Raw genomic sequence first — 13063 nt, 5'->3', positions numbered from 1 at the left:
ATTTACCCTGTATAAGCGTCTCACTGACAGTAACTGTGACATCTGGTATTGCTTCTACTGTTCCGAAATGAATTCTTATGCGTAGCTTAATATAAAATCTGATACCACCTCGTTTTTATTTGGCCTTTAATGCTAAATTAAAAAAATTACACATAAGCCTTTAGTTGAAGTTGTAGTAAATACTATATGACAAGCAGCAAGATTCAAAAGTGAGCATATATTCTAAGTCTACGATGTCTAAAAACAATTCCGAGCGCCTCTCCTGTCTAGCCAATATCACCGTCTTACATTAGCGAAAGTCACTTCGTATAACATCGAAAGGTGCCCGAGACACTTTTTACAGATTCTATCGTTTCTTGAACGCAAAATTCAAATATATTCACACTACGATGGTTTACGTGTTTACTCTGGAGAACACCCAGCGAGAATGCCAAACGAATTTTCCTGCAAGTTCCTCAGATACCCGCGCAAGGTTCGGTTGGTTGATGTTGGCGATCGCAGCCAACTCTCGCATAATTCATTCATATACTTTTTTAATTATTGATTTATTTGACCTGGCAATATTTGGGCCATTAAGCCCTCTCTTACACCCATCCAGGATTTCTACATATTTTATATTGCATGTATTACAGTAAACATGTTATCCTAAACTTAGAAAAATAAAAACTGCTTTGTGTACGCGGTGTTGTACAGTCTTTATTGTACAGTCTTTATTAAATAAAGACTGAAAACTGTACAATAAAGCACTCATTTAAAAAACTGTTACAGCTGTGCACCCCACCATGCAATGTTCAACCTTCAGAAAAATAAAAGTTACAGTAATACAGATAAAAAAAACATACACACAGTTTATATTTGTACTTGGTATATACAACAATAATTAGACATTACAGCAAGGTAGGTTTTTAATTATGAGTGGTAGCAGCAACGGGCATGAAGAAAGGGTTAATCAAGGGAGGGAGAGAGGAATGTTGTAACACGCAGTTAAGGAATGTAAGGGAAGGTGACCTGACTCACAGGGGAAGGAAAAGAGAAAGAGGCATAACTGATAGGAGCAGTGTCTTCGCTTTTTGATAGAGAGGAAGTTGGCTATAAATATAAATTTTCTGAAAAAGCTGTGAAGGTGACAGAAGGAATTCCTTCAACTTTTTCTTAAAACTAACAGGATTCGAATTGTGCGAAGAATCTAGAGCACCTTGTTCCAGAGATGAAAAGCAGCAACAGCGAAGGAGTTTGGAAATGTTTTTGCTTTATGAATGGGCACAGCCTGGATACTAGGCACGTACGCACGAAAGACGTTTAATCTCTGAAGCCGCGCGGGAATAGCCGAGCGGTCTGGGGCGCTGCAGTCATGGACTGTGCGGCTGGTCCCGACGGAGGTTCGAGTCCTCCCTCGGGCAAGGGTGTGTGTGTGTGTGTGTGTGTGTGTGTGTGTGTGTGTGTGTGTGTGTGTCCTTAGGATAATTTAGGTTAAGTGCGTAAGCTTATGGACTGATGACCTTAGCAGATAAGTCCCATAAGATTTCACAAACATTTGAACATTTTTTAATCTCTGGAGCCAGGCACTGGGATGCTTGTGCACTGACGAGCTGGTGAAATACATGCAGCATGTGGTAGTCGCGGAACTTGTATGGATGCAGCCACCCTGAAGGTCACTTCGCACACATCAGGGATAGCAAAATTCTCAGACGACTTTCTCATGCTAATTGCTGTGATTTCGGATGAAGAAGAGCACAAACAAGTGAAAAAAACAGAAGTGATTTCATCGGGCTTGGCAAATAGAGCAACAGATGGAGCAAAGTTTTATGAAGATTGCAAAACGTCAGATAATTCATTCAGCTTACTATGGAACAAGTTGAAGTTCATCTGAAAAATCGACACTGGAAGTTAACTAGTAGGTAATTAACACACATTTTGACAGTTTATTGACAAATGTATGGAATCTACATTCATTATTATTGGCGTCTCTTGTATAGTCTTGAGTGTTTTCTTCTGTTTCGCGCTGTAGCCTACTGATTAACTACTGCTAAGACCATCTGTGAAATCTCCATTTGTTATGTCCTACTGTCTACTTTTTTCCATTGGAGATGCACTAAGCGCGATTTCATTCAGTTATCGCATGGGACAAAAGAACAGACACCACGCATATGAATTTAAGGAGAGGAAGCCAATGATCTCTTCAGTGCGGATGCATATCAGGATCGAACTCTTACGTGAATCGGCGAAACGCCGCGAGTGATGAGGATAATAGGCAAAGGTCACTACATTTGTGGTATGTCAATAAGTTGAAAATTTGAGTCTGTCGGGAGGCGTGCTAGAGTGATCTGTGCTGTTGCGATGAGTACTGCGTCCGGATGGCATAGTAGTCAATATACCTGCCTAGTAATACACAGTATATACACGTAGGCACTTAACCAGTTGCCCGCATCTCGTGGTCGTGCGGTAGCGTTCTCGCTTCCCACGCTCGGGTTCCCGGGTTCGATTCCCGGCGGGGTCAGGGATTTTCTCTGCCTCGTGATGGCTGGGTGTTGTGTGATGTCCTTAGGTTAGTTAGGTTTAAGTAGTTCTAAGTTCTAGGGGACTGATGACCATAGATGTTAAGTCCCAATGTGCTCAGAGCCATTTTTTGAACTTAACCAGTTGGTGCTACTTCTACTCCTATTTCATTCCAGAGTGTATTCCAGAGTGCCTTCACGTAAAATGGGAGGCAACTGATCACTGAACTTTGAATTTGTTAATTTCTGATGGAATTGTAAGATTACTTGCAACTTTTTTGCTTTTAGTTTAAACCCAGGTTCTCCGTACATGTTACCACTTGTGAGTGTGGGTTTGATCTGTTATTCTGTTATTCTGCGCAACGGATTAATCTGAGATGTACCCTTTACCCTGTAGCTCCTGCAAGATACAATTTCCACCCCCACACTACTACAGAAGTCAGACAGACGCTCCTAACGCTCTAAAGAGAAATGCCTGAAAAACTTTCAGCAATAAATATCTTCTGGAGTCGTCCGCTGTAAGGAAATGACACAAAGATTCACAAAATTTCTTATGTAACTAGTGGGATACTTGGGTACTGGAGTAGTGCTAGTTAGTGTAAGAAAAACATGAAACTAATGAAAGTTATTATTTATTTTGCAAAAAATTCTGAGAAATCACAATGGCACTTTTAGTTATGAATTGAACAAGTTATATCCTGGTGCTTTTCGGAATGTGAAGTTACCTCTCAAGGATAGGATTCGCTAATGAAATTTCTATACAAAGTTTAAGATGGTTGTTGACTTGGCAGAATGGCTGAGAGGCGCGCCTACTCAACTTGAATAATTATCCTTTAGAATGTTACTAGGTACAGTTGAGGCTGTCGCGTGTGAATGCAGTGAAGTGTACTGTTGTGGAGGAAATATGGGGCTCGCAATAGCTGTAGTGCACAATATCGTAAGCTGCAATGACTGCTGTCTGTGCCGCTCGCTGCTGACAAATAAGATAACTCGCATCCTATCTGGACTGACCTTCGCCAATCAAACTCTCCCTACGCCTTGATGAAGTCAAGGATTCCTATTCGCCCCTAGTCTAACTATTGGCGTGGTACACCAGTCAGATAACCAGTCCACCGCGATCCCACTCAAAAATTCGTTCGCAGGCGTTTAACTATAACTCTGTCCGTTCACACCGCACAATAAGTGTGTCGGCCAACACAGTGAACAACGCTTAATCATAAGGACTCAATATAGAGTAGCACTTCGATTCGCTCTCGACAGAGGTGCTCTCCCAGTGAAGTACTTAGGAGAGACTTGTTCCTCGCTCCAAGAGCGACAACGGAACGGCGCCTCTCCACGCCAGACGTGAAGGGGTATATCTTTCGGTCTCTTCCATTATTCCTTCAGCTCAAGGCGTTAGAAATATCGTCTGCCAATCAGCATTGCTCTTCTAAAACGGGAGAATGACGTTTCGTTTAAGGCGAGCAATCCGGAAACCTGTAGCATTGGCGTTTGGCGTTTGCTGTCTACCTGTGAAAATCTCTGAAACTGCGTGCTATGCGTAAAGAATGCGTAGGCTGGTCGCTCCCACACAATGTAGCGAAATGTGCTTTTAAGCCAAACACGGGGTCGTTCACCCTTTTCACTCGGGCCCACGCTGTCTGCTACATGGGCGGTCACCGGCTGACATAGGCTGGGTCGTCCTCTGAAGGGACCGGCGTCCCATTGTGTGGTTTCTCTCCCAAACTAAAAGCTTCTGTGACCATCGTGTCTGGAATGTATGTGTGTATGCCAGCCTCGAGTATTTCAACCACGGTGCACTTACTTGTTGATTGCATGTCGTTTACATGAATTCATACAACATTGACTTTATCTTATCGAGTTTGGGTTCGAATAATGCGTCTTGATGTGTGGAATATGATTGTGAGGGCGGAATATGTAAGCAATGAAGGTCAGGAGACCACGACGTCTTACACACTGAAGATAGATCATCATTCATCTGGGCAATCGCAGTATTTATATCTCCAGGTCGCATGGGAGTTGATTGGTACAGAGAAAAGTCATTCAGTTCATCAGGTGAGAGCGGAAAGACAGTTATCCATTTTGCTTTTCAGACACCCAAAGAGTCGTTAATGTTGCATTGCTGCATACAAAGGAAAGAGAGTGCCTGATTTCTGCATTGCAAACGAATTGCTTTACGCTGTTGCATGGCTTTCTGTATTCTTCATAACGTTTGGGTTTCGGATTTGCCTGGAATTATCTATAAGCAAAATCCCTATTGTTCATGATTTGATGTAATTCTGTTGCCAGCCATGGATCTGGGTTTTACAGTTTGTGTTGTCTAGTTTTTGAATGGCCTTTTTTCTAATAAAATAGTTTTGTCAGTATGGATATATATTTGAATAAAATTTCAAGTATTGTCGGCGTAGCTCGGCCACTGCTTTCTCCCTGGTGAGAGGTAACGCCTGGAATTCTCGGCATGCTCTTGGCACTGTGGATAGCGGAATACTGAATTCCCTAACGATTTCAGAAATGGAATGTCCCATTCGGCTAGCTCGAATGACCATTCCGCGTTCAAAGTCTTGTAATTCCCGTCGTGCGGCCATAATCACGTCGTAAATCTATTTACGCGGATCACTCGACTACCAATTACAGCTCCACCAATGCACTGGCCTTGTTTACCTTAAGCATGCGATACTACCGCCATCTGTAAGTGTGCGCACTGCTGTCCGATGACTTTTGTAACCTTACTGTATGCCCTCCATTAAATACGAATGAGCATCCTCCATCTACATTTCAGTCTACAACCTGTGTTGATGGGCTAGAAACAACTAGTATTGTTTCCAAGGATAGTTCTGATATCCTTGGGCTGTTCTTCATGGAATGCTTTTGCCTGTTTGGAAGTGAAACCACACTTGTGTGCCGTGAAGCTGAAATACCGCGGCACGATTCTACTCGCCCCCGTCTTGCTGGACGCACCACCAGGGGCCAGGCGGTAAGTCTCGCTGCAGGGAGCATATGGAGCCAGGTTAACAGGGGCAGCACTGGGGCAAGACTCACTCTGCCGGCGCCACTCAGCAGTTGGCAGTGCTGAGAGCAAGCAACGATGTTAACTTCAGTAAGCAATGGTGGGCGCAGTGGGCTGCAGCTGACAAGATGTGGGGTGGCGCTGGATGCCTGGCGTGGCGCGCTGGCCACACTTGGTTTGAGTCGGCGTGCTGGCCCAAGAAGTCGCTGTTAAGAAGCACTCACCAGTAACAGGCGAGTAGCAGCGAGGAGCGGGATTGGCTAAATCATCTTGTGCCAGGCCAGAGGCCGTAGGGGGCAGCAGTTGACTAGTCGCGAGGTGTCGTTGGGGCCTTGTCGCTCCGGTTGGACTTGTCTAGTATCGGCATAGCTGGCCGAGTGGCTGGCCGCAACCGTTCTCTGAAGATGGTAGACCATGGTTGGTGTTTGTGGACACCCGCCAAACATGGCAAACCCTGGAGAGGTAAGTGCTGTAAAAACAGGAGTGTACTGCAGCTGTCAGCATGCTGCACGGCCAGCTGCAATGTGGACGTTGCTGAGCTGGCGTTCCAGACTGTTTCCTCTTGTCAGTGTCCAGCTGAAGGTGGCAGCTCACAGCCAGTGCCGAGGAACAGTGGAGAGCATAAAGTGACGTGTGCCTCTGTGGGCCACTCCTGCTACTGGCAAGCAGTGCTGGTTGTCAGAGTTTGACCAACTAGATTACAGTGTGGCGGTGTGCGCTAGGGTAGGTGAAGTTAACTTAATTTAGCTTACTGTTGTATGCAAGCTCAGTGAGCTGCAAAGAATTTGATTGCGCAAGTTCTGAATACATGGCTGTGGTGGTATATCATGTAACGCTTTAATTGTGAAATCGTAAATACACTCCTGGAAATGGAAAAAAGAACACATTGACACCGGTGTGTCAGACCCACCATACTTGCTCCGGACACTGCGAGAGGGCTGTACAAGCAATGATCACACGCACGGCACAGCGGACACACCAGGAACCGCGGTGTTGGCCGTCGAATGGCGCTAGCTGCGCAGCATTTGTGCACCGCCGCCGTCAGTGTCAGCCAGTTTGCCGTGGCATACGGAGCTCCATCGCAGTCTTTAACACTGGTAGCATGCCGCGACAGCGTGGACGTGAACCGTATGTGCAGTTGACGGACTTTGAGCGAGGGCGTATAGTGGGCATGCGGGAGGCCGGGTGGACGTACCGCCGAATTGCTCAACACGTGGGGCGTGAGGTCTCCACAGTACATCGATGTTGTCGCCAGTGGTCGGCGGAAGGTGCACGTGCCCGTCGACCTGGGACCGGACCGCAGCGACGCACGGATGCACGCCAAGACCGTAGGATCCTACGCAGTGCCGTAGGGGACCGCACCGCCACTTCCCAGCAAATTAGGGACACTGTTGCTCCTGGGGTATCGGCGAGGACCATTCGCAACCGTCTCCATGAAGCTGGGCTACGGTCCCGCACACCGTTAGGCCGTCTTCCGCTCACGCCCCAACATCGTGCAGCCCACCTCCAGTGGTGTCGCGACAGGCGTGAATGGAGGGACGAATGTAGACGTGTCGTCTTCAGCGATGAGAGTCGCTTCTGCCTTGGTGCCAATGATGGTCGTATGCGTGTTTGGCGCCGTGCAGGTGAGCGCCACAATCAGGACTGCATACGACCGAGGCACACAGGGTCAACACCTGGCATCATGGTGTGGGGAGCGATCTCCTACACTGGCCGTACACCACTGGTGATCGTCGAGGGGACACTGAATAGTGCACGGTACATCCAAACCGTCATCGAACCCATCGTTCTACCATTCCTAGACCGGCAAGGGAACTTGCTGTTCCAACAGGACAATGCACATCCGCATGTATCCCGTGCCACCCAACGTGCTCTAGAAGGTGTAAGTCAACTACCCTGGCCAGCAAGATCTCCGGATCTGTCCCACATTGAGCATGTTTGGGACTGGATGAAGCGTCGTCTCACGTGGTCTGCACGTCCAGCACGAACGCTGGTCCAACTGAGGCGCCAGGTGGAAATGGCATGGCAAGCCGTTCCACAGGACTACATCCAGCATCTCTACGATCGTCTCCATGGGAGAATAGCAGCCTGCATTGCTGCGAAAGGTGGATATACACTGTACTAGTGCCGACATTGTGCATGCTCTGTTGCCTGTGTCTATGTGCCTGTGGTTCTGTCAGTGTGATCATGTGATGTATCTGACCCCAGGAATGTGTCAATAAAGTTTCCCCTTCCTGGGACAATGAATTCACGGTGTTCTTATTTCTATTTCCAGGAGTGTATGATGATGCTGTTGTTTGATGTCAGTGTAGTAGGAATAAATTATTGTGTCTTATGCCAACTTGCATTTTTTTTATGCTTACCTGTATTTTCTTGTGGTTGATATATTAAATGTATTTCTGTCTCCCTACGTTGTTTCTAGGGGCCACGTGATGGTGGTAGCAGAGCGTAAATAATTATATGAGTCAGTAACTTTTCTTGGTTTATTTTATACGGTAGAAGATAGTTTGATCTATTGTTTGGTGCCCACCACTAAAGGTAATGGTGGGCAGAAACAAGTTTTCATTATATTTACATATTTTATGGAAGTATTCCTCCTCCTCCTCCCTCCCCCCTCCCCCCCCCCCCCCCGCCCTCTTCCCCATGAACCGTGGACCTTGCCGTTGGTGGGGAGGCTTGCGTGCCTCATGATACAGATGGGCCGTACGGAGGGATATCTGTTGAGAGGCCAGACAAACATGTCGTTCCTGAAGAGGGGCAGCAGCCTTTTCAGTAGTTGCAGGGGCAACAGTCTGGTTGATTGACTGAGCTGGCCTTGCAACATCAACCAAAACGGCCTTGCTGCGTTGTTACTGCGAACGGCTGAAAGCTAGCGGAAACTACAGGCGTAATTCTTCCTGAGGGCATGCAGCTTTACCGTATGGTAAAATGATTATGGCAACCTCTTCAGTAAAATATTACGGACGTGAAATAGTCGCCCATTCGGGTCTCCGGTCGGGCACTACTCAGGAGAAAGAAAACGCGTTCTTCGGATCTGAGCGTGGAATGTCAGATCCTTTAATCGGGCAGGTAGGATAGAAAATTTAAAAAGGGGAATGCATAGGTTAAAGTTAGATATAGCGGGAATTTCGGTGACAGCGGGAAGTTCGGTGGCAGGAGGAACAAGACTTCTGGTCACGTGAATACAGGGTTTTAACTACAAAATCAAATAACGGTAATGCAGGAGTGGGTTTAATAATGAATAAAAAAAACAGTAACGCGGATAAGCTACTACGAACACCATAGTGAGCGCATTACTGTAGCCAAGATAGACACAAAGCCCACGCCTACCACAATAGTACAAGTTTATATGCCAACTAGCTTCGCAGATGACGAAGAGATTGAAGAAATGTATGATTCGATAAAAGAAATCATTCAGATAATGAGGGGAGACGAAAATTTAATAGTCATGGGGGACTGGAATGCGATTAAAGGACAAGGAAGAGAAGGAACAGTCGTAGGTGAATATGGAATGGGGGTAAGGAATGAAAGAGGAAGCCACATGTCAGAATTTTGCTCAGAGCATAACTTAATCATAGCTAACAGTTGGTTTAAGAATCACGAAAGAAGGTTGTACATGTGGAAGACATTGGAAGGTTTCAGATAGATTGCATAATGTTAAGGCAGAGATTTAGAAACGAGGTATTAAATTGTAGATTAAAACTGAAGAAATTGCAAACAGGTAGAAATTTAAGGAGATGGGACCTGGATAAACTGAAAGAACCAGAGGTTATAGAGAGTTTCAGAGAGAGTATTAGGGAACGATTGACAAGAACTGGGGAAAGAAATATAGTAGAAGAAGAATGGGTAACTCTGAAGGATGAAGTAGTGAAGGCAGCAGAGGATCAAGAAAATAAAAGGACGAGGGCTAGTAGAAATCCTTGGGTAACAGAAGAGATATTGAATTTATTTGATGAAAGCAGAAAATATAAAAATACAGTAAATGAAGCAAGCGAAAAGGAATACAAACGTCTCAAAAATGAGATCGGCATAAAGTGCAAAATGGCTAACGAGGAATGGCCAGAGGACAAATGTAAGGATGTACAGGCATGTATCACTAGGGATTAGACTTTTGGAGAAAAGAGATCCACCGGTATGAATATCAAGAGGTCAGACGGAAAACCCATCCTAACCAAAGAACGGAATTCAGAAACGTGGAAGGAGTATATAGAGGTTCTATAAAGGGCCATGTACTTGAGGGCAATATTATGGAAATGGACGAGGACGTAGATGAAGATGAAATGGGAAATACATCTACATCTACATTTATACTCCGCAAGCCACCCAACGGTGTGTGGCGGAGGGCACTTCACGTGCCATTGTCATTACCTCCCTTTCCTGTTCCAGTCGCGTATGGTTCGCGGGAAGAACGACTATCTGAAAGCCTCCGTGCGCGCTCTAATCTCTCTCCTCGGGAGGTATAAGTAGGGGGAAGCAATATATTCGATACCTCATCCAGAAACGCACCCTCTCGAAACCTGGCGAGCAAGCTACACCGCGATGCAGAGCGCCTCTCTTGCAGAGTCTGCCACTTGAGTTTATTAAACATCTCCGTAACGCTATCACGGTTACCAAATAACCCTGTGACGAAACGCGTCGCTCTTCTTTGGATCTTCTCTATCTCCTCCGTCAAACCGATCTGGTACGGATCCCACACTGATGAGCAATACTCAAGTATAGGTCGAACGAGTGTTTTGTAAGCCACCTCCTTTGTTGATGGACTACATTTTCTAAGCACTCTCCCAATGAATCTCAACCTGGTACCCGCCTTACCAACAATTAATTTTATATGATCATTCCACTTCAAATCGTTCCGCACGCATACTCCCAGATATTTTACAGAAGTAACTGCTACCAGTGTTTGTTCCGCTATCATATAATCATACAATAAAGGATCCTTCTTTCTATGTATTCGCAATACATTACATTTGTCTATGTTAAGGGACAGTTGCCACTCCCTGCACCAAGTGCCTATCCGCTGCAGATCTTCCTGCATTTCGCTACAATTTTCTAATGCTGCAACTTCTCTGTATACTACAGCATCATCCTTGTAAAACTAGTAACAGGCGGAAACTGCGTGAAGAATTTGCCAGAGCACTGAAAGACCTAAGTCGAAACAAGGTTCCGGTAGCAGACAAGATTCCATTGGAACTACTGATAGCCTTGGGAGAGACAGCCATGACAAAACTCTTCCATCTGGTGAGCAAGCTGTATGAGACAGGCGAAATACCCTCAGACTTCAAGAAGAATATAGTAATTCCAATCCCCAAGAACGCAGGTGTTGACCGGTGTAAAAATTACCGAACTATCAGTTTAATAAATCACGATTGCAAAACACTAACTCGAATTCTTTACAGACGAATTGAAAAATTGGTAGAAGCCAACCTCGCGGAAGATAGTTTGGATTCCGTAGAAATGCTGGAACACGCGAGGTAATACTGATCCTACGACTTATCTTAGAAGATGTATTAAGGAAACGCAAACCTACGTTTCTAGCATTTGTAGACTTTGAGAAAGCTTTTGACAATGTTGACTGGAATACTCTCTTTCAAATTCTAAAGGTGGCAGGGGTAAAATACAGGGAGCAAAAGGCTATTTACAGTTTGTACAGAAACCAGATGACAGTAATAAGAGTCGAGGGGCATTAAAGGGAAGCAGTGGTTGAGATGGGAGTGAGACAGGGTTGTAGCCTATCCCATATATTATTCAATCTGTATACTGAGCAAGCAGTGAAGAGGAATGGTGGAGAGCACAAAATGACGTGAGCTTTTGAGGGGGTTTTGCTATTGGCAATCAGCGATAGTTGTCAGACTCTGGCTGGACGGATTACAGAGTGGTAGTGTGCGTTGGGATAGGTGAAGCTGACTTGATTCAATTTGCTTTTGTATGAAAGTGCGGCAAAGCTGTGAGGAATTTGACTGTGCCAAAGCTATTGTCAAGTGAGTTGCACACATGCCCGTGGTGGAAATGAGTGTAACATTTTTATTGTGAAGCTGTAAATACAGAGAGACCATTGTTCGATAACAGTGTACTAGTAATAATTATTGCGTCTTTTTCTGACCACTTTTTCTGTTGTGCCTTTTGATTACCTACATTTTCTTGTCATGTAGATGTTTTAGTTCTGGTTGGTTGTGCTGTCTTTACGGGACAGATGTTGGTAATAGTAGATTCTAGATAATTATAATAAGTCAGTTGTTTTCCTGATTTATTTTAGTGCGTCCTTGTAAAACTAGTAACAGGCGGAAACTAGTTTTTCTATTGTTTGGTGTCCACTTGTGAAGTTAATCCTGAGCAGAAGCAAGTTGTTTTATTTTAGAGCTCTCTTGCAGAGCCATTCTTGCCCGAAGCAAGATTATTTTAAGGATGAATTCTGTTGTATGTTATTGTTGATTATTGTGAGATAAGCTTATTGTATTGCTGTTGGGGTGGTGTATTACTTTGATCTGTTGTGCCTTTGAGTCCCAGAAATTATAATTCTCGAAATGAAAGTGATTGCAACGTTTTAGTATTCTACGCCGTCTGATGTTGTAATATAGTGATTAACAGAGGAAATATTCATTTATAAGCCGACGCTTGCACTCGTCACTCCACCCAACACACTTCGGAAAACTCCATGACTTCACTGCTTCACGCAGCGACTGACGAGCTGCTGTCTTGGCAGTGGCTTGGCGTACTAGATAGTCGAATAAATCCCTCTGTTGAGACGTCGCTCCACACTTACTCGCGTCGATGTGATCACGAGCAACTAACATCGACGATTCACAGAGATCTCCAACTGAACAACGCCGTACTTCTCGTTGAGTAATGTTTACGTGAAAGGGAGGGCCTTGACCACCTTTATGTGGCAATGTTGGACATAGAGTCCCATGAAGTCCCAGACAGAACGTTACCCCCTAAGCATTCCACGAAATCATAAATTATGATCCATATCCTGGAATGTCTAGAATAGAGCTTAAAACTGCGTTGTGTATTTGCGTGTTGTAGCAAATGGAGCAAGGAGAGTGCTGATGAGACACGGTAAATATGAGTGTGTGGACAAGATGAGACATGCTAGAGTCTTTTTGTCATACCTGAGAGAGACTCTGCTGCCAGACAGCCTCATACAAAAGTCGTTGTTGCCAGAATGAGATTTTCACTCTGCAGCGGAGTGTGCGCTGATATGAAACTTCTTGGCAGATTAAAACTGTGTGCCAGACCGAGACTCGAACTCGGGACCTTTGCCTTTCGCGGGCAAGTGCTCTACCAACTGAGCTATCCAAGCACTACTCACGCCCCGTCCTCACAGTTTTACTTCTGCCAGTACCTCGTCTCCTACCTTCCAAACTTTACAGAAGTTCTCCTGCCAAGAAAACCCATGGCAGTTTCCATTAGCAAAAAACGTAACTGACTGAGGACAAACTGTCAGACGGTGTAGGCTAAATGCATCGTCATTATTCCAATGCGAAGACAGATGTTGTCTGTCGATACTTGTCACATGACAGTTAAGTTTGTATAGGTAGTTTCAGCTGCAAAATGGGTAAAA

At 45.1% G+C, this 13063-nt stretch overlaps 1 non-coding gene across 1 annotated transcript; it reads right to left on the bottom strand.

Annotated features, from left to right (window-relative positions):
* Positions 1-12728: 12728 nt before the first annotated feature.
* Positions 12729-12803, bottom strand: Trnas-cga (transfer RNA serine (anticodon CGA)). Its single transcript has one exon. It is a non-coding gene; the product is annotated as a tRNA-Ser (tRNA).
* Between the last annotated feature and the right edge of the window lie 260 nt (positions 12804-13063).

The sequence above is a fragment of the Schistocerca serialis genome, chromosome 4 (assembly GCF_023864345.2).
Source record: "Schistocerca serialis cubense isolate TAMUIC-IGC-003099 chromosome 4, iqSchSeri2.2, whole genome shotgun sequence".
NCBI lineage: Eukaryota > Metazoa > Arthropoda > Insecta > Orthoptera > Acrididae > Schistocerca > Schistocerca serialis.
Note: the sequence above shows the minus strand (reverse complement) of the source record. Positions and strands in the feature narration are given on the sequence as shown.